General features: G+C 45.4%; 1 pseudogene; it reads left to right on the top strand.

The window, feature by feature from the left end:
* The first annotated feature begins 16,039 nt into the window (after positions 1-16,039).
* On the top strand, positions 16,040-16,894 carry LOC134382958 (homeobox protein NANOG-like; annotated as a pseudogene).
* The last annotated feature ends 4,212 nt before the right edge of the window (positions 16,895-21,106 follow it).

Below are 21,106 nucleotides of genomic sequence, written 5' to 3'. Positions count from 1 at the left end.
CTTGCTAACAGTGATATACATTTTGAATACAGCCTGTGGGAATTATCATGGTATCTCTCTGCTCTGAGAGTCAAGACAGGGCAGGAGAGACTGGGCTTTGATGGCAGGGATAGGAAAAGAGCATATTAGATAGGACAGACTGTAACTCAGCTGCATGGGGCAGGCTGAGCAAGGGATAGAACAGGGACATGGCAAAACTGAGTGGACTGGTCTGGCTGAGTAGGGCAAAAGCTGGGAAGAGGCACACAGGATGGAAAAGATACGAGGCTATCCAGATGGTGGTTTTGGGGAGCTAATTGTAAGGCTGACACCAGATGTATAGGAAGCCAGGAGGTTACGGATGCCTGCTTTGAACAGAAGTATAAACCTTGACCATGTGCACAGTTAGGCCTCTTAGAAATGTTACTCTGACTGCGTGTGTGGGATGCACTGGATGGAGTTAATTCCAGAGTTAAGGATTGCAGGCTTCTAGGCAAGAGATGATGGTGGGCTAGACTAGGATAGTATCAGCAGGGATGGATAAGCAGGGTGTAAGAAATTGAGATTTGAGCTGGAATGGACTCTGATATGCTAACTTTTTTGCAGGATCTCACAACTGAAGATCCAGTGCAGTCATCAGGAACAGGAGAGATGGATTCCTTCCTCCAGGAAATTGAGGAGTTACTCCAAGGCCTCTGTGAGCCACATAAGGAAGAGGCAAAAACCCCAGCTGTACCACAGCCACAGCTCTATGTGCCTCTGACTACCCATGGTGGGGACAGTCAACATGGGTCAACCCAGAGCCAGGTGATGCCTCCCTTGAGGCCCACAGTGATGACTTTTGCATGTTCTAACATTGCTGGGACATTTCTCACCCAGAACTCAACAGCAGCCCCTGTTAAAGCCCTTGATATGCCCCTTGGAGACCTAAGTGAGACTTTTTCCATGAGCCAGAAAGTGACATCCTTTGATCAAATGAAACCCACAGCAGGCTCTCAGATGGCAGAAATCACTGACATCCCAAGGACATCACTCACTGATTGCCAGAAGACAACCATCACTGCAAGCGAGGTGCTAATCTCCAATGAAGGTAGCCAGATGAAGACTCTATGTGGTGACCAGACGCTCAGTGGGAACCAGATGACAACTCTATGTGGAGATCAGATGAAGACCCTCAATGATAACCAGATTCGCTATGGAAACCAGATGGCAGCTCTTACACAGGGCCATGTGATGACCTTCAGTGGTGACCACACACTCACTGAAGGCCATACAATGACTTCCAGTGGTGACCAGATGACAAACCTTAAAGGGGGCCAGATGTTGACCTCCATTGGTAACCAGACCCTCTATGGAGATCAGATGATGACCTCCAGTGGTGACCAGACCCTCTATGGGAGTCAGATGACAACGTTCGGTGGTGACCAGATCCTCTATGAGGGCCAGATAACAACCTCCGGTGGTGACCAGACCCTCAGTGGTAACCAGAAAACAACCCTTAAAGGAGGCCAGATGATGACCTCTGTTGGTAACCAGGCCCTCCATGGGGGTCAGATGAGGACCTCTGGTGGTGACCACACCCTCAGTGGTGAGCAGATGACAACCTTTAAAGGGGACCAGATGATGACCTCCATTGATTACCAGACCCTCTATGGGGGTCAGATGACAACCTCCAGTGGTGACCAGACCCTCTATGAGGGTCAGATGATGATCCTTAATGGAGGCCGTATGACAACCTTCACTGATGACCATGCCCTCTATGGAAGCTATATGATGTCCTATCCATCCTTATCGTTGCCATATTCAGGATTCCTATACTTTTCAAGTCCCTATTTGATCCAAGGACAACTCCCAGAAATGCAGAAGTGTAACTTCAATATCCCAGGCTGTCAGTTCCAGAATAATCCTGACATCTTGAAGCCCTACATCTGCACCTACCAGGACTGTCGGAAATCTTATGTAAGGTCTTCCCACCTCCGAATCCATGAGCGGACACACACAGGTGAGTGATGGCCCAGGAGCAGAGAGGGGCAAGTGGCTACAGATTGTGCCTTCATAAAGTTTTGGGATCATTGGAGATTGTTGCCACCTCCTTTAAGCCTGGGACCCCAGAAGATTCTAGAAAAGTTTGGCAACTTTGAAAGGGTGGATAAAGCAGTCCTAGGGACAGGCTTTACTCCCAGGCCAGAGCCAGTCTGACTGCAGCCTTTTGTGATGTTGACCATGCTGGGATGATGGGAATAAGTGGAGGAGTTTGTCTGGCCCCTTAAGGATGTTCTTGACCTGACCTCTACTGGGACTGTCACTTCATGGACCACCTCTTAGGCCCAACAGACCTCCTGCACTGACTTTCCTGCTAGTCCCTGCCTCTCCTAGTTTTCTTTTTCTTTACCTCCTTTCTCTCCTTGACACTTGTCCTCTTGTCCCTCCAGCTCGTGCTGCCCTCCTTCCCTTCCTCTTTCACTCACCCCCTCCAGTCTCCTCTTCTCTGGTTCCTCTCCCTCCAGTTCTCTTTTTCTTCTTGTTCATTTTCAATGTCCCTGCCCCACCCTTCCCTGAAGTATGACAAGTCTCTCTCTCTCTGGTCCAGGGGAGAAGCCGTACGTCTGCAATGTGACAGGATGCACATGGAAATTCTCCCGCTCGGATGAGCTCAGCAGACATAAGAAAACGCACAGTGGGGAGCGGCCCTACCTGTGTTCTAAATGCTACAAGAATTTTGCCCGATCCGATCACCTAAAGCAACATCAGAGAATCCACAGATAATTTTCACCCAGGACTGTGAACCTCTCAGCCCATAAGGAAATGTGTACAGCCAAAAGATTCTCCCTACTGAGCATTTGTTTCCTTGGTACCCAGCACTGTGCCAGCACATAGCAGATGCTTAATATTATTTGTAAACTTTTTCTAGTTTTATTTTTTTCTAAAACAATACAAAGAAAAAAAGGGGGGCTGGCCAGTTGGCTCACTTGGTTAGAGTGTGGTGCTGATAACACCAAGGTTAAGGGTTCTGATTCCTGTACCTCCCCTGTACTAGCCAGCCACCAAATAAATAAATAAAGTGCTGGCCAGTTAGCTCACTTAGTTAGAGCACAATGTTATAACAGCAAGGTCAAGGGTTCCGATCCCTGTACCAGCTGGCTGCCAAAAAAATAAAAACATACAAAGGAAACATTCATGCATTTTTGTATAAAAACTGGGTAATATATAACTCAATCAGAAGCATTCTCCATTCACTCCCCTCCCCAGGGGTAACTGCTTTTATCAGCGTGCTGTTAATGCATCTACATCTTACTTTCTGTGTGTACTTGTAAAAATGTATATGTGTAGATGACTAAAATTTATATCGGGCTGGCCAGTTAGCTGAGTTGGTTAGAGTGTGGTGTTATAACAGCAAGGTCAAGGATTCGGATCCCAATACTGGCCAGCCACCAAAAATGAAACAAAAATAAATAAAAGTTTATACATAGTTCAGACGTGGAAGGAATATAGCATTCTTTCTTTTCTGTGTCTGAGCTCACGTTTCTTTGGATCTTTGTTGTTACGGGGCAAAGAGACGGGACACTCAGTCATGTCCAGTGTAAAATGGCCTCAGGTTAAATGAAACTTATTTAGATGAGTATTTAGTTTATGCAAAAGTTCGACCTCCCGACACGGTGATTTCTCCTCTCAGGCAAAGTGTCTCGCTTCCCCTCTGCCTTTGCAATATGCTGGCAGGATACGGGGATGATGGCACTGGGGAGGGGTGGTCAAGTGCTGGCCGCCAGGGGAGGGATTTAGCCTTCATTCCCCTGAGCCTTGGCCCTTTTCTTTATTGCTCCTGCTGACCTATGTGCAGCTGGGATGACCTGTGGCCTGTTTTTCTTTGCACGGATGTGGCTTGATAACTGCTCTAGACATGTCCATCTTTCCCTGCCGACAAGGTTCTTTTCCACACTCTTGAGGGCCCTGCTCTCTGAGATCTGCCCTTGACTCCCATCCAACTCCCGGTTTGTGTAGTATCTCCCTGGCAAAAAGGTCTGGGCAAAGTCGAGGGTGTGATCTGTCCCACTCATTTCCAAGGGGGCACTTTGAAAAGCGGTCTCCACCCAGAGCCCTGAAAAGGAAGCAGACACAAATCCCTGGTGCTTCCATTTCCCTGTGACATTGGAGCTGCTGCTTGATCCACCCACTCCCACCTCAGAGGCCCCAGAGTTAGATCCCTGAGCCTTTGAGGGACCCAGACAACATTTTAAGAATTATATTTTAGGGCCAGCTTGTGGCTCACTTGGGAGACTGTGGTGCTGATAACATCAAGGCCACGGGTTCGGATCCCTATATAGGGATGGCCGGTTAGCTCACTTGGGAGAGCGTGGTGCTGACAACACCAAGTCAGGGGTAGAGATCCCCTTACGGGTCATCTTAAAATATATATACATATTTTAATGTATATTTGAAATGTATGAAGTAATATTCGTAAGTTATAAGCATAAGAAAATGAACATCTGCGAGAGTCCATTACCCAATGTCATGTAATGTTGAGATGGCAAGTTAGGACAATGGGCCTTTATTTATTTAATGCTACAGAGCAAGCAAGAGGCAAAAAGAAGAGGGGCTGGCTCTCCACTGTTCTGTCTTTCTCCACGGAACAGCACCAGGCAAGAGTTAAGTGACAGCATACATGGGGGGAATTCTCTCACTTCCCCTGAACAAAAGGCTCCCACCTTTTTATGGAGGGAATCAGGTGGGGGAGATAGAGTGGAGAAGTACTGGGTCAGATGGGAAAAGTACCTTAGCCAAGGCCCCTGAGGAGAAGGTCACTGCAGCGGCACCTGGGCTGTGAATGCAGCTGTGTATATGAGTATGGCAGGTCTGTGGTGGTGGGTGCAGGACACTTCTCCAGGTGACCTTGAACTGACCCAGTTCTCCCTCCTTTCTCACATGTAGTTCTCAAGAATAACTGAAGAATGTTCTTAGAATGCAACATCCTGAGATAAGGATGAATTGGCCAGAACAGCCTGGGCTCTGTTCCTGTCCCCTCTAGAAATGGGATATCTTTAACATGTTAGCCCAGAAAACCACAAGGTGGGCTGCTTTCTGGGATCTCAGCTGTGGTGCAAGTGTGGCACATGCAGTTGAGTCTCCCTCCCCCCAGGCAGCTATCTTGACCCTCCGGGAACCAGCTCACAATGTTATCCCTTGCTGCCTACCTGTAAGTAATAAACTTGCATCATGTAACTGTGTGTCTGGGTGTTGTCTCACCAGACTCAGACAAGTTGGTATCCAGTGCACAGTGAACCTGCTTCACAGTGAGGACCCTGAGTCCCTGACTGTAAGTAACTTCATTCACAAGATTGCAATGCCCTGGTGTACCAAGGTTGTACCAAGTCTGGTGGGGGGAAGACAGCTTCCTCCCATGAGGCCTGCCAGGCAAAGTCTTGTGATCACCTATGGTTGGGCTTGAAAGATCACACATAGCACTTGGCCTGCAGCTGGACTCAACTCCACCCCTTGATCCATCAGGGCCTGAGCGAGAAGCATAGGCTACTCCATCACAGACTCAAACGAGCTGGATATTGGTTAATCCGTCTGAGGCAGCAGCACACCGGGCCATGACTGAAGTAATTCTTTTTTTCTTTTTCTTTTTTTTTTCTTGTCCTTTTTTTGTGACCACGCTCAGCCAGTGAGCGAACCGGCCATCCCTATATAGGATCCGAACCCGCGGCGGGAGCGCTGCTGCGCTCCCAGCGCCGCACTCTCCTGAGTGAGCCACGAGGTCGGCCCTCCATGACTGAAGTAATTCTGAACAGGGTGATGAGGCCTGCCTGAGTGCAGTCTGAACCCCACCTGCTGCCAGGCCAGGAAAAGGAGTCCCAAGCTCATTGAGTCTACTCCAGAGATCCAGGAGGCCTTCTGTCTAAGCCTCCTAATGGACTATTCTGTTTTGCTAATTCCATTGATCTAGGGGTCAGCAGTCGCACAGACCCCTCCTTGGCTGGCCAGCAGAAAGTCAAGGGTTAGCCAGTACTACTCAGGCCAAGGAGTTACAGCTGGTCTGTTGGCCTCCAAAGCTGATGTAGTATCATTAATAACCTCAATGGGCGTCAAGGGCAGGTTGCACACAGCCTTTTCTAACTGGATGACCCTGATAGTGAGAATAACCACACAGTCTGTGAGTGCAGGAGTGAGTGTAGGGGAGAAGGCCACCACCATTGCAGCCAAAATAACCCCGACAGTGGATCCTGTGCCCCCTCTTCCAGATGTCCTCATTACCCCCATCTCCAACAGGAACGAGTTGACATTTAGGGAGGTGTTTTGCTCCTGCAGAATCCAGTTGTGACAATGTATCAGCCATACATTAATTAGGTTGGTGCTCTTGAGGCACCAGAATGGCCCTAACAGGCCAATAATTGCCTCAAAGGGTATGTGCCTTTTCAGGAGTTTATAAATCCAGAAGCCAAGCAGTGCCACTGGCCATGGTATTTTTCTGCCATAGGCTCCAGTCCGTGAATTGAGATTGCTGAAACCTGTAACAAAAACAGCTAACGTGGATCCACAGGCCCCAGGAAGGACAGCCAGGTGGCCGCTGAAGGGCCTCCAGGCATTTGGTTGGTAGAGGTCCCACCAAGGTGGCAACATTTCTGGTAACCTGGCAGATGGGAGCCCTCAAGATCCCCACATGGACTATGTGAGAGCACCAGTAGCCAGATGGGCCCACCGATCACACACACCCTTTGTATTTGTCAGGGCAGACAGAAAGCTCAGGAATCCATCTCTAGAATGAGATGTCATGTCCCTTCCCAGAGTGTGCCAGAGATTTCAATGGATCCTATGTTCTTGTACCTTCTCTGTGTTAATAGCCCAGCCATGTTGCTGCATGTGGATCTACAGAGGGACCTCAGCCTAACCCCCTAGGCCTATTTATTTTTGAAAGCCAAGAAGGCCAGGTAAGATTGGTGGGGCTCTCAGATTCATCTCCAGGCCCACTGGGAGGGGCTGCTGGTCAGAACCCCTATGGCCACATACTTGGCCATGAGTCCCATGAGTTCTCAATCTCCTTTGTGACTCTGTCACTAAGTAATCAAATTCAGAGATCTTTCTGGGAAGGCCTTTGCCCAGGTTACCCAGGACAGGGCCCCAGGTTATTACTCTAGCACAGTTGTTTCTGCTCTCTTTGCTGTCTTGCCAGTGGCCACTTTTTCCATGACTGGGAAATTGTCAGCTTAACACTTGGATTGTTTTGTGGACCGAATGAAACAATGAGGAAGTTTAACTGGACCTGGAAACCAGAGAGAACAGCAGAGACAAACTTAGGAACTGGGGGCTGGTTATGGAACTATTTGCAGTTCCTCACTGCAGACCCAAGGGACCACAAGGGGGCTCACAAGGCCACTATGACCTCTGCAAGTGTGGTCCAAACATGTTTTTTAGTGGCAGGGAACTTGTCACAGGGGGGGCCAAACCTGTTGGAGCCCAAATAGTTCCCAGGTGAGGAAGGAGAAGGTCCAGATGTTTGCACCTCTCTCCCCTTACTTCTTCTCCCCAGTGGCAAGGCAGCCACCGTCAGGGCATGCCACCATCAGAGGAGGAGGTTTGCAATACGTGTCCCCCAAGGTGCCACCCTCCATCACTAAGTGTAACTATATTATCTTCTTCATTGTGGAGACAAATTAACTGAGCCTCTATGGTCTTTTGGGCCACTGGGCAAAGCCACACCAAAGGGCTTCTCACGCTCTCACTGAAAGCATCAGTCTCAATCACACGCCGTGGCACAGGATGGCAGTGGGCTGGCGGCAGGGACTTGCATAATCCCTGGATGCCTCTCAGCACGGGGGTCTCTGACCGTTTGGGGTCCCATCACCACAGACTCTGAGTGGACAGGGGAATTGTCTCACTGTTGAGGAGCCCTGGACAATAGGCTCCCACCTCTTAATGCACCCCAGGGAACGTGAAAGAGGAGGAAGATCTAGGAGGGGAAGGGTACCAAGTCAGAGTGGAGAAGAGCTCCTCAGCCAAGGTCCCCAGCCCATATGCGTGTGAGCACGGCTGGCCCTGGGCCTGCGGCCTGGACGGCCACTCCCTTCAGAAAACTTCAAAGCACTGGCTGGGAACCAAGTTGTGGGGGGAGGGGAGCCACCCCCCATAAGGCCTGCCAGGCAAAGCCTTATATTTGCCTACAATCAAGCCTGAAAAAAAAAAAAAAAAAAATCACACACAGGATTTTGGCCTGGAGCCAGACTCCTCACCCAATTTAAGAATTAGGATATTATCTATTTATGTAACTGCCCCATCTTTCCTCTATCTTCCAGCATTAACAACGATCCTGAATTTTGTATATATTAATTCCCTTGATTTTTCTTTTATAGATTGATCACAAATGCATGTATTCAAAAATAATTTATGGTTTTCTTATTTTGAGCTTCATAAATATTATATTAAGCTAGAAATAGTGTTCTGGAGTTGGCTTGTTTTCAACTCAGCATTATAGCTCTAAAATTCATCCATGTTGTTGCTAAGACCGAAAAAAAGAATCCGTAGCAACCCCAAACAAAACTTCTCTACATTATCAACACACTGGGGTGGGGGGTGAGAGGCCAAAGAACTATGAGAGTGCACTGGGGTCTTACATTCAGTGCAATAACTATAAAAAGAAAAGACAATAAAGCTGTCTCTCATTATCCAGATCTAATCTGTTGGATCATAAATTTTTAGACAAAAGGAGTCTATATTCCATTAACCTAAGTATGAAAAAATAGTAACATATTCCCAACCCATCCAAAAACCTCAACCATTTTCTTCAAATTACACTAAAATCCTTGTATAACAATCCACTAAGGATTTCACATTATTTAAAGCATTAAATCTCCCAATTACATATTTATTTAAAACTTAATGAACTCATTAGTAGACACGGCAGTGTGCAGTATACAAGGATATTGTGCAATATTGGGCATTTTTTAAATGTTTTTTTTTATTTTTTGATACTATGCAATATTGGATACTGATTACATTCTCCTTTCAAACCACAACAAACATGTTCTGTGATTGCATCAGTCTGAGTCCAAACAACAGAGAGACAGCACACAGTGATTTATTTATTTATTTGTTTAATTTATTTTTTGGTGGCTGGCCAGTATGGGGAATCAAACCCGTGACTACACACTGACTTAAACAGGGGAAGTTTTATATAAAGAATTTAAAATATAATAAAAGAATATAAGATGTAAGAGAATAGAGAATGAGGAAAGAAATCCTAAAATTCATATGGAACCACAAAAAGCCCAAATAGACAAAGCAATACTGAGAAAGAAAAAGTTGGAGACATCACACTTCATGATCTAAAACTGTATTACCAAGCTATAGTAATCGAAACATTAAGGGGCCGGCCCATGGCTCACTCGGGAAAGTGTGGTGCTGATAACACCAAGGCCATGGGTTCGGATCCCTATATAGGGATGGCTGGTTAGCTCACTTGGGAGATGCGTGGTGCTGACACCACCAAGTCAAGGGTTAAGATCCCCTTACCAGTCATCTTTAAAAAAAAAAAAAAAAATTGTAGTACTGGCATAAAAGCAGACATATAGATCAATGGAATAAAATATAGAGCCCAGAAATAAATCCAAACATATTCAGTCAACTAATTTTTGACAAGGGCACCAAGAGGACACAATGGGGAAAGGATACATGGATGAACTTGGAGAAAGTCATGTTACGTGAATTAAGCCAGGCACAGAAAGAGAAGTACCTCATGTTCTCACTCATAAGTGGGAGCTGAAAAAATAATAAAAGAATGAATGAATCACAATAATATGTTGAGCTTTTAAAAGGAGAGAACAGAACTGTGGTTATCAGAGGTGGGAAAGGGGGAGTGGAGGGGGGCTAGCGAGAAATTGATTTAAGGGTCACAAAGAATGATTACATTTCATAAAGATGAGAATAGTAATTATCCTGATTTGATCATCACGTATTGTACACAGCTATTGATATCCAACTGTGTATCCCACAAGTATGTAGAATCAATTACCTATCAATTTTAAAAAGTTAAAAAACAAAGACTCAAAAATAATAATAATTGCTCTTGGGAAAACTGGATTTCCACATCAAATGAAATTGGACACATCTTACACCAAACACAAAAATCAACTCAAAATGGATAAAAGACTGAAATGTAAGACCTGAAACCATAGAATTCCCAGAAGGAAAAGCTCCTCAACAATGGCCTTGGCAATGATTTTTTTGGATATCACAGCAAAAGCTCAGACTACAAAAGCAAGAATAGAAAAATGAGACTACATCAAACTATAAAGCTTCTGCACAGCAAAGGAAATAATCAACAAAACAAAAAGGCATCCTATAGACTGGGAAAAAATATTTGCAAAGCACGTACCTGATAAGGGGGGTTAATATCCAAAATTTATAAAGAACTCTTACAACTCAGTAGCAGAAAACCAAATAACCCAACTTATCTTTTTTTTTTTTTTTTTTTTAAAAGATGACCGGTAAAGGGATCTCAACCCTTGGCTTGGTGTTGTCAGCACCACGCTCAGCCAGTGAGCAAACCGGCCATCCCTATATAGGATCCGAACGCGTGGCCTTGGTGTTATCAGCACCGCACTCTACCGAGTGAGCCACAGGCCGGCCTCAAATAACCCAACTTAAAAAAGGGCAGAAGATCTGAACAGACATTTCCCCAAAGAAGACATAAAAATGGCCAACTGGTATATGAGAAAGTATTCAACATCACTAATCATAGGAGAAATGCAAACTAAAACTACCTCACACCCAGAAGAATGGCTATTATCAAAAAGACAAGAGATAACAAATGTCGACAAGGATGTGGAGAAAATGGAACCCTAGTGCACTATTGGTGGGAATGTAGAGTGGTACAGCCATTATGGGAAACAGTATGAAGGGGCCTAACAAAACTAAAAGTAGAACTAACTACACAACCCAGCAATCTCTCTTCTGGGTATATACCCAAAGGAGTTGAAACCACCACCTTGTAAAGATGTCTGCATTTTCATGTTCACTGCAGCATTATTCACAATACTCAAGATAAGGAAACAACCTAAATGTCCATCAATAGATGAACGGATAAAGAAAATATGGTATATATGAGTATATACAATGGATTATTATTCAGCCTTAAAAAATAAGGATTATCTGCCATTTGCCACAACATGAATGGACTTGGAGGATATTATGCCAAGTGAAATAAGCCAGACACAGAAAGAAAAATATTGCATAATCCCCATTATACGTGGAATATTAAAAAAAGCTCAAATACACAGAGAGAGAGGAGGAAACAGTGGTGACCACGGGCACAGTGGGTAGGGGGAGGAAATGGGGAGATGTAGGTCAAAAGATACAAAAGAGCTGATACATAGGATGAACAAGTTTAGAGATCTAATATACAACATGAGGACTAAAGTTAGTAGAATTGTATTGTATTAAGCATTTTTTAAAAATAAGTAGATTTTAAGCTGTTCTTGTCACACACAAAAAAGTAGCTCTATGAGATGATAAAAATGTTCATCTGCTTCACTATAGTAACCATTCTGCTCTCTATACAAGTACGTATCCTATAAGGTCATGTTTATACCTCAAAGAGACACAATAAAATTTATTTTTAAAAAGGAGAGTGATTAAGTTAAAATAAGGCCATTAGGGTGGGCCCTAATCCAATCTGACTGGTGTCCTTATGAGAAGAGGGAATTTGGACACACAAGCAGATGCACATGCTCAGAAGACCCCGCCTGAGGGCACAGCAAGAGGCGGCCTCTGCAGGCCAAGGAGAGAGGCCTCCGCAGAAACCAAACCTGCTGACACCTTGATTTTGGGCTTCTAGCCTCCACAGCTGTGAAAAATAAATTTCTGTTCTTCAAAAAACAAAAAAACAAACAAAAAGATGTAAGAAAACACTATACGGGTACCCTCGGGCTGAGAGGACCCAAGAAAGGACAAACCTGGAAAATGAATCTTCTCTCTAAGGCTGGCGTTCGATCTCACTGGAGAAGCTGCAGCTGCAGAACGTGGATGGCAGAGAAGCTTCCTGGTTTGCAGTGACTGGGGCAGCAGGGCTGGTCCACAGTCACTGGACAAGCAGGAAGCAACCTCCAGGTGCTGGTGACCGTGGACGCTCTCTACTTCTGTTGCATCTGGATTTCAGGCACAGTTAGGAACCCTTCTCTAAATTCTGCTTATGGAGGCATTCACTAATTTTTTTCTAGTACTTGTATGCTTTTGTATTTTACTTTTAGATACATGCTCCTTTTGGAGTTTCCTCTTGTGTACAGAATGAGATATACACCTAATTCTAGCTTTTGCTAATTGGTTAACCGTTGTCCCAAGCAGAATTTCTTAAAGATCATCTTTGCCTCGATGATTTGAGATTTCACTTTTATCATATACTTATTTTTCATAGGTACTTGTGTCTATTGTTTATGGACTTTCTATTTTATTCTACTGTTCTGTTTGTCCACACTATCCGTTGACCTTTCAGCCCCAGCCCAAACTGGTGGTCACCATCCTGCAGCTGTCTCAATGCAGACACTGCATACTTCAGGCCTCCCACCCACACCAGTGCCTGCAGACCTCCCACTGACTCCCTAGGTTTGTCTCCCTTGACTCTCCCAACACCACGGTCCTAACATCAAGGACACTGTGTCTTCCATTGCCTCCTGCCCACACTAGGACCTGCACTCCCTCCCATGCACCTGCTCTCTGTCCACAGCTGTGCTGGCACGAGGGACCATGGCTGGGGTTTGGAGGGGACCTAGAGAATGGAGGAGTCAGGAGTTCTTAGCTCAAATGCCCCATCCCAAGCACAACGCCTCATAATCTGCTCGACTGTGCAGACCACCATCATCCGCTGCCTCCTACCATATGCAGTCACCTACTCCTACACCCAGAATTTTCCATCCATCCTCCACACAAAGCAACCAATATAGGCTTCCCAATTGCAATTGTAATCATCTGTTTCTGGTTCATCCTTTCCTGTACTTAGCCCAGAGCTTCTGAAAGAGCTGGATCCAGTGACCACTTGGCCAACTTTATCCCCAGCACCGAGACCCCTGGGCAACCAGAGGACACCCAGAGGAATAAAAAAAGTTCCAACACTTAGTGAGGTCAGTGTCCAAAGGCCTTTGCAAAGTCTTTCCCCTTTCTAGTTATTTCCCATCCTTTTCCCAAGCTCCGTCCCAGACTAACCCATCCTACTCTCTGGAACTCCTGCTCCATAATGCAGGAACTCCCCCACACCCTCCACTTCTTCTGAGAAGCTCTTTCTTCTACCTGCCTCCACATCCTGCCACGTGTCTGCCTTGTGGAGACCTCTCATTGTCCCCACGCCACCTCCTGTTATGCTACTTACAATTCTCCCTCCACACCAAAACCCTGTCCTACTGGACACTCCTTTTTTCTGCTCCTAGTCACTGTTCTCCACTCACCACCCTGGTCACTTCAACTTGTTCCTATAAGAATTTGTCATTTGCCTCACATACTCTCTCCACCCAAGGTTTAGCCATAGTTCATCCAAGGTTGACCCAGATAACACCCTGAACTCCACATTTCTGAAAACCTTCATCTCCAGTGCACCCCAGCCACCCACTTCTATGGCCATATCCTGGACTTTGTCATCATTTGAAACTGTTCAAAAGCACCTATGCAGCATCCTCACCTCTATCATCACCCCACTTCTTTCCAGCCTCACTCATTTGCTCCTCATACACCACTTATCTGATTTCATCAGAACCTCCAACTCTCTGGTAGTTCTATCCTATCCGTCAGCCCCTTCTGGACTTCACATCCCATCTCTCTTAGATTCCATGAGCCACTGTTTCTCCTGCCTCATTCTAAATTCCCGTGCCCCTGTGTCCTGCTGTGGCACTCACCTGACAAAGCCTCAATCCTTGCTGACTCTAACCAACTACCTTCTCTACAGCTACACAAGCAACTGATGCCACAGGAGAAAGTCCCACAACAGGGTAGATCGGAACTTCTATAAATTTACTGTTCCCACAACCAGGCTCTCAATCTTGCCATGCAATCCTACTGTTTCTGTAGTCAGTTCACAACCCACTGATGAGTCAAGAATGACCCTTTGAAAAATGCCTCCCAGAGAAACTTATCCCATGTGCACTAGGTTGAGGCAGGAATAATCAGGGTAGCACTGTTCTTAACAGCAACACATTGGTAAGTGACCCGCTAGAATAGGTAAACTGTTTATAAACAACCAGAGAACCAGACAAAATATAGGAAGCAGTGGGTTTCAGCAATGGGCAGCAGGCAGTGCTGGACTCTGAGCCCTGAGATAAGGGAGGAAAACCGAAACAGATCCCAGAAGCCTCACTGAACTGAGGAGACAGAGGCTGAAGTTTGGGAAGTCCAAGTTAGCCAGAATGTGGGAGGCAGAGTACCTGAGAGGACAGAATTTTGCAGACTTGGCTGGGTAGCTCAGTTGGTTACAGCAAAGCCTTGTAACACCAAGGTCACAAGTTCAGATCCCCTTGCCGGCCAGCCACCAAACACACACACACACACAAAACTGCCAAAAAAAAAGAGAGAGAGAAAGATCATGGGGGCTGGCTGGTTAGCTCAGTTAGTTAGAGCACAGTGTTGTAACACCAGAGCAAAGGGTTCAGATCCTCTTACCAACCAGCCACCACAAAAAATAAATTTAAAAAAATTAAAAAAGTATTTTGCAGACTGGAGAGCTCTGGAGATATGGAGAGGTATCCCTTTGAGTTTTGAGTACTGATCAAGCACAAGAAGAAATTACGAAGGGCTAGGAAAGGGACTGCTGAAAAAAAGTAGCAGAACAATTCCTGGAGTTCACATAGGGTTGGAAATAGTTTTGTTTTCACTCACCAGAATGCAAAGACATAATATACAAAGCATCAGGCAGAATCCTTGGGATATTGCCTTAGTGGGGCTAAGTTAGCCTTGGAAAAAATACATCTCTGGGACTGTCCTAAAAAAGCTTAAAAGTAAGCCTCAAACGGACCCTATTCCATGAAACTGAAATTCATGCCAGAAAAAAAAGTCCAATACTATTTAAAGGAATAAAACAAAAGCCAGCAACCAACTATGTAAATTCACAATGACTGATACCCAGTAAAAAACAGAAAATAAAACAAAACAAAACAAAAAACGGCCATACAAAGAAGCAGGAAAATAAGGACAATTAGCAGGAGAAAAAACCCATTTGATACAGACCTAAAAATGATAAACATTATGGAACTAACATCTGAAGGCATTAAAACAATTACAAATATGTTTCCTATGTTCAAGAAGGTAGAAGGAAAACATGGGCATAAGGAGAGAAGTGGAAGATATAAAAAAGATCCAGAAGGAATTTCTAGAGATGAAAAATACAATATCCAAAATGAAAAACACACTGGATAAAACTAAGAGCAGATTAGTCACTGCAAAAGAAAAAGATCAGTGAATTGAAGACATCTAAAGTGAAGCAGAGGTGGGATTGGATTGGCTACTTCCTGTTAACTGTGGAGGGGACTTGCTTCATCCTGGCATTTTCTGTATTAGTCTGTTTATGTTGCTTATAACAAAACACCTGAAACTGGGTGATTTATAAAGAAAAATGGCATTTTTCTGGGTCTTTTTCTTTTCTACAGTTTCTGAGGCTGGGAAGTCCAAAGTCCATCTGGTGGTGGTGACAGTGACTCAAGGGTCTCACATTGCAGGATGGTGGAAGCAGAGAGACAGGCTCTCCTCTTCTTTTAAAGCCCTCAGAACCACACCCCTGACCACCATTTTTAATCCATTCACTACTGCAGGGTCCTGCAATCCAATCACCTCTTCAAGGCCCCACCTTACAATTACCATAATAGGATTTCCCACCCTCTTTAACAGTCACAGTGGGGGCTAAGTTCCTAATACATAAAACTTGGGAGACACAATTCAAGCTTTGATGAGTTTTGGTGGGACATAATTCAATCCACTACACTGGCTTTTTTATTCTTTTACATCTTGACATCTTCCTATTTCTCTGGGATCTTCCACCTTAAAGGCTTAGGTTTTCTTTATAGCCTAGTTCTTTGATTCCCCCTCTCCCCACAACATGAGTGTGGACCCACCTTGTCTTCAAAGACTGCCTTGCTCCAAAGCATCCAATTCTAGAAGTCTGAAGAAAATTTTCCATCCCTGCAAATGTCTTCTGCTGAAATGCCCCAGAGAGACTCTCTCCTCTTTCTTCCTCCACAGATCTTATTCAGTACAGCCCTGATTCTTCCACCAGACCCAAAGTGAAATTACCCACTTCTGTAGAGAAGAGCGCAGTGAAGACGGAAGGTAACATCAATAGACCAGAACCGTGTTTTCTCCCACCCAGCTGTATGTACTCAATGATAGATTCCAGAGACAGAAATACTTCAGTTTGCAGCAGATGCAAGAACTTTCCAACATCCGAAACTTTCGCTACAAACAGGTTAAGACCTGGTTCCAGAACCAGAGAATGAAATGTAAGAGGTGGTAGAAAAACAACTGGCCCAAGAACAGCAACAGCGTGGCTCAGCAAGGCTCAGCACCTACAGAATACCCGGGTCTCTGTTCTTCCTATCAGAACACATCTGATCTGCACGCCTTCCAGTGTGGAGCAACCAGATGTGAACAACCCAACTTAGAGCAATGAAAGCTGGAACAGCCAGTCTAGGAGCAACAATTCCTGGAACAGTCAAAACTTGGTGTACCCAAGCCTGGAACAATCAGGCCCGAACAACCCATTCCAGAACTATGGAGAAGAATCTCTGCAGCCCTGCAGGCAGTTCCAGCAAAATTATGCCAGTGATTTGGAGGCCACCTTGAAAGCTGCTAGGGAAAGCCGTAACGTAATACAGCAAATCACTAAGTATTTTAGTAACAAACCATAGATTTATTTTTTAATTACTACATGAACACACAGCCTGATGATGTGTGACAATGGGTAAATTATTCAGTTTCAGTCTGGGCAGTGGCTGAATTCCATCCTTTCTTCCTCATACAACTTCCCTTGTTTTATTTATTTCTTTTTTTGGACTTTCCTTGTTTTAGAGCTATGTATCTCTGTCTTGATCTCTTGGTTCTAGTTGTGATTATTTTATCAATTGCGGGGTGAGGTATGATTGGAGTCTAATCAGAGGTTTCAATAACATTTGCTACTGTGGACAACACGATAGATGACTTTGGCTATAGATAAGTAGATATAATACTAGTTTGGATATTTTAGAATCTAATCTCAAGGGTAGAAAGTAAAAAATACAGAGATGTGATGAAGGGTTATTCCTATTTTCTGGGATTGGGAGGCTTTATTTAATAAACCACAAGGTGCTTCATTGATTTCCTCCACCCGGTTTGTCTCTGTGTTACTACAACCCCTCATTTGTTCCTTACTCTAACATCTGTATGTTGCTGTATCTTGTTAATATCAGTACCAGTGTGGCTGGTTTAACAAAATATCCATTTTACCTTTAAAATAAGTAAAGCTGAGCCGGCCCGTGGCTCACTCGGTAGAGTGCGGTGCTGATAACACCAAGGCCACGGGTTCGGATCCTATATAGGGATGGCCGGTTTGCTCACTGGCTGAGCGTGGTGCTGACAACACCAAGCCAAGGGTTGAGATCCCCTTACCGGTCATCTTTTTAAAAAAAAAAAAAAAAAGACTTGAAAAAGGAGAAAATGCAGGACAATAAACTGACGAAACAATGACCAAAATTTTTCCAAATTTTATTAAGACCATAAACCTTCAGTTTGAAGAAATTCAATAAACCCCAAACAGAATAAACAAAGCTCAAAACAATACAAAACCAATCACTATATTATTTAAGGATACATATATGTGGTAAAAACAATAAAGAACAGCAAGAGCAAGATTAACCAAAGTTCAGGATAGTGGTTACCTCTGGGGAGAGGGATGGGGGATTTAAAGGCTTCAAATGTATTAGTGAATTCTTTCTCTTAAGTGACCCAAGAGGTAAATAAGTACTTATTTTCTTTAAATTGTATACATACAAAATATGTTTGCATGTATGATAGACAACACAATAGAAAATTAATGAAGTTCATCCATTCTTCTGTATTACTTATAACACAAGCCAGAACCCTGGGAGACCAACCAAATCCAATTGATTGTCACCTCCTTCTACCTCCACTAGCACACCCTGGTCCAGGCCACCCTGACTATCACCTGGAACACTGAAATCTCTTCTCTCCCTTAAACCTCGACTCTAATCTGATCTCTACACAGCAGCCAAAGAAAAGACTTTAAAATGTGATTAATCCTGTCTCTCTTCAACCTAAATCAGGAGCAATAGAGAGACAAGGAGATTGTCCAAGGCCACACAGCCCGGAATGGCAGAGGCAGGACTCAAAGTCCACTAGTCTTGAGAGTCCAGGGTGTTTTACCCACCCACTATCCTACCTTGGGTAATACCGGGAAAGGCTTAGCTACTGCCTAGCATAGGATAATCTCTGAATAAAGAATAGATTTATTTCTCCTCCCACCACCACCTCTCTGCCTTTTTCTGCCTAATTCTTAGTTACCCTTAACTCAGCCCAAAGCACACTTCCCAAGAAATGCCTTCCTAATTACACAAGTCTGATATTTGTCCTTGCAGCACTTTACATTTCTTTCTTTTCTTTTTAAAAGATGACCGGTAAGGGGATCTTAACCCTTGACTTGGTGTTGTCAGCACCAAGCTCTCCTAAGTGAGCCACGGGCCGGCCCCCACTTTTACATTTCTAAGAACATCCCTCTCTCCTCCACTAGACTGTGACCTCTACAAGGGCAGGGCCTGTTTTGCCCACTATTGTAGCGTACATTGCAGACCCTTGCCCACTCTGGTTCCTCCCCACGTCCATTCCTCTGCAAAAGTGACAGGTCACCAACCAGACCTCTCATCTTGCATCCCAACAAGCAATCTGGCCTCCTGACCCTACCCACAGGACTGTGCGTGAGTCATGTGGGGAAGGGGATGGAGACCAGCCCTGGCTGATCACAAGCCCGCCTGCTCCATGAAAGGAACCTGGTACCTGGGTGGGAATGAAAGACTTTGGGTACCCACGACCCAAATCACAGGGGCCAGTAACTGGGTCACAAATGATCCCCTCTTGCCTCTGTTTTTTAATCATATCAACTCCCTCACTTGGGGTTTGAGTGGAGTGCAGCTGAATGCCCACCCCGGGTATGCCGGGGCCACTAGCAGCACAGACCAAGGTGGCCATGCAGAACAGGCTCGGGGTTGGGGGTGGGAGGGCAGAGGCAGGCACAGCCAAGGCTGTGGGGCTCCCCCACAGGCCCAGAATAAGTTTGAGCCTGCAGAGGTCCGGCTCCTCTCCTTGGCAGCCCTGAGCACATTCAGAATTTTTGTCCGTGATCTTTCTGCTCCACAACAGAGACAAGGTGCCTTCATGCATCTCTGAATCCTCAGTGTCCAGCACAGGGCATGACCAAGGGCATATGTCCAGGAAATAGGAGGTATGGCTAACCCCATGAATCCTTCAGGTCTGACTCAGCCACCTCCTTGAGAATCTCTCTTCCCAGACACATCCTTTAGCTGTCTCCGTGCTCCTCACCATGGGTCCCCAGACTTGGTGTTCTCTGTATTGTGAGCTCAAAAAACATTTGTCAGATGCATGGAAGCTTGCAGCATGACTCCCCTGAGCAGGTACCAGGTCCAGGAATACTCTTCGAAGCCTCTTCATTCACCTGTTTGGTTTATTTCAACATTTGAGGATTACTAGATATTCCACTCTCTTACTGAGCTCAAGGGTCACCTCCTCCAGGAAGCCTTTCTGACTTTCCCCTTTAGAGGCTCCTCTTCCCCATGGCCACTGCACCTAGGTGGACCTCTCAGCCCATAGACCAAGATGGCCTCATGAGCACAGGAACCAGACCTGATAGATCTCGCTATGGCCATCACCTGGCAGTACTTGTCTCAGCTCAGGCAACAGCTGTAGAGGGCACCATTTCTTAGGAAAGAGACCCACCTCTGAAGCAGACAGATCCTGGTGGGGATCCCGGCTCTGCCACTTGATAGCCTGGCCAAGTTGCTTTCTCACTGTTAGCTTGCTGGCCAGTAAAATGGCCTGCTCAGTCCAGAAAATGAGGTTCTAAACTACCTGGCTGAGTTGCCAGGATAGTCATCATCCCCTCAACCCCAGGGGAGAGCAGGACAAGATAGGCCCCTTAATATCTGGTACTTGGTAGCCCAGGTACCTGGGCTAAGTGTGGGGGTGGTAGTGTAAGGCATCCTTGAATGCCCCAGCCTAATGTCCTCCTCTCCACCCCCAGGTCACCTAGAAAACAGCCTAAAATAAGAATTAAATACTGGCATTGTATTTGGAAGGTGCAAACTCAGGTGCAAGTGAGGTACTGCGAGGTGACACGTTCCCAGGCTGGGCACTGCTTCCTAACAAGCCTGAAGAGGCACAGCGGGTGTCCACTGGCTCTTGGGAGGACTCCCCATAGACTGTACTGTTTTGGAGAAATGGTGCCCTGTAGCAATTCATGGAAGGGAGGGAAAATGGGGAAATTTATCTGCCTGGCTCTCTCCTATCTCCCATTTCCCAGTAGTCAAATTTTACTCCATAAGTATTAACTCCCCCACACATCTAGGTTGCTAGTGCTACATAGGGTGCCAGAGCCCACGTCCTGTGGTGGGGCATTCCATCCAAGTCTGGAAGTGGTAGGAAGAGATGGAAACTCTGGACATGGGGCTGGCGAGTGCCAGAGAGAATCGGATGCAGTACATATCACGTGTCCAATACAGTCCAATACTGTTCTCATTTTCCAGAAGAGGAAACAGGGCATAGTGATCAAAGATCTTTCCTAAGGTCACATGGCTAGTAAGTGGTAAATTCAGGATTTGAATATGTAGTTTGGCTCTGGAAACTGTGGAAAACCAATATAAAGAACTTGGATTTTATGTAGCAGGCAAAGGAGAGTCACTAAAGGGTTTCAAGCTGGGGGGTGACGTGAGATAAAGAGCATTTTAATAAAGCTCCCAATCTCTATTGTGCTCCACCTTCCCATCTAGCTAAACTGAGGCAGAAGTAGGTGGCCCCAGAGAGGTGATGGCATCCAAGACAGTCTTTGAGGGTTTCAAGGAGACACTGACTGGGTCCACAGCTTCATCTGGGCTTCCTCACTGCC

The sequence above is a fragment of the Cynocephalus volans genome, chromosome 8 (assembly GCF_027409185.1).
Source record: "Cynocephalus volans isolate mCynVol1 chromosome 8, mCynVol1.pri, whole genome shotgun sequence".
NCBI classification, from domain to species: Eukaryota; Metazoa; Chordata; class Mammalia; order Dermoptera; family Cynocephalidae; genus Cynocephalus; species Cynocephalus volans.
Note: the sequence above shows the minus strand (reverse complement) of the source record. Positions and strands in the feature narration are given on the sequence as shown.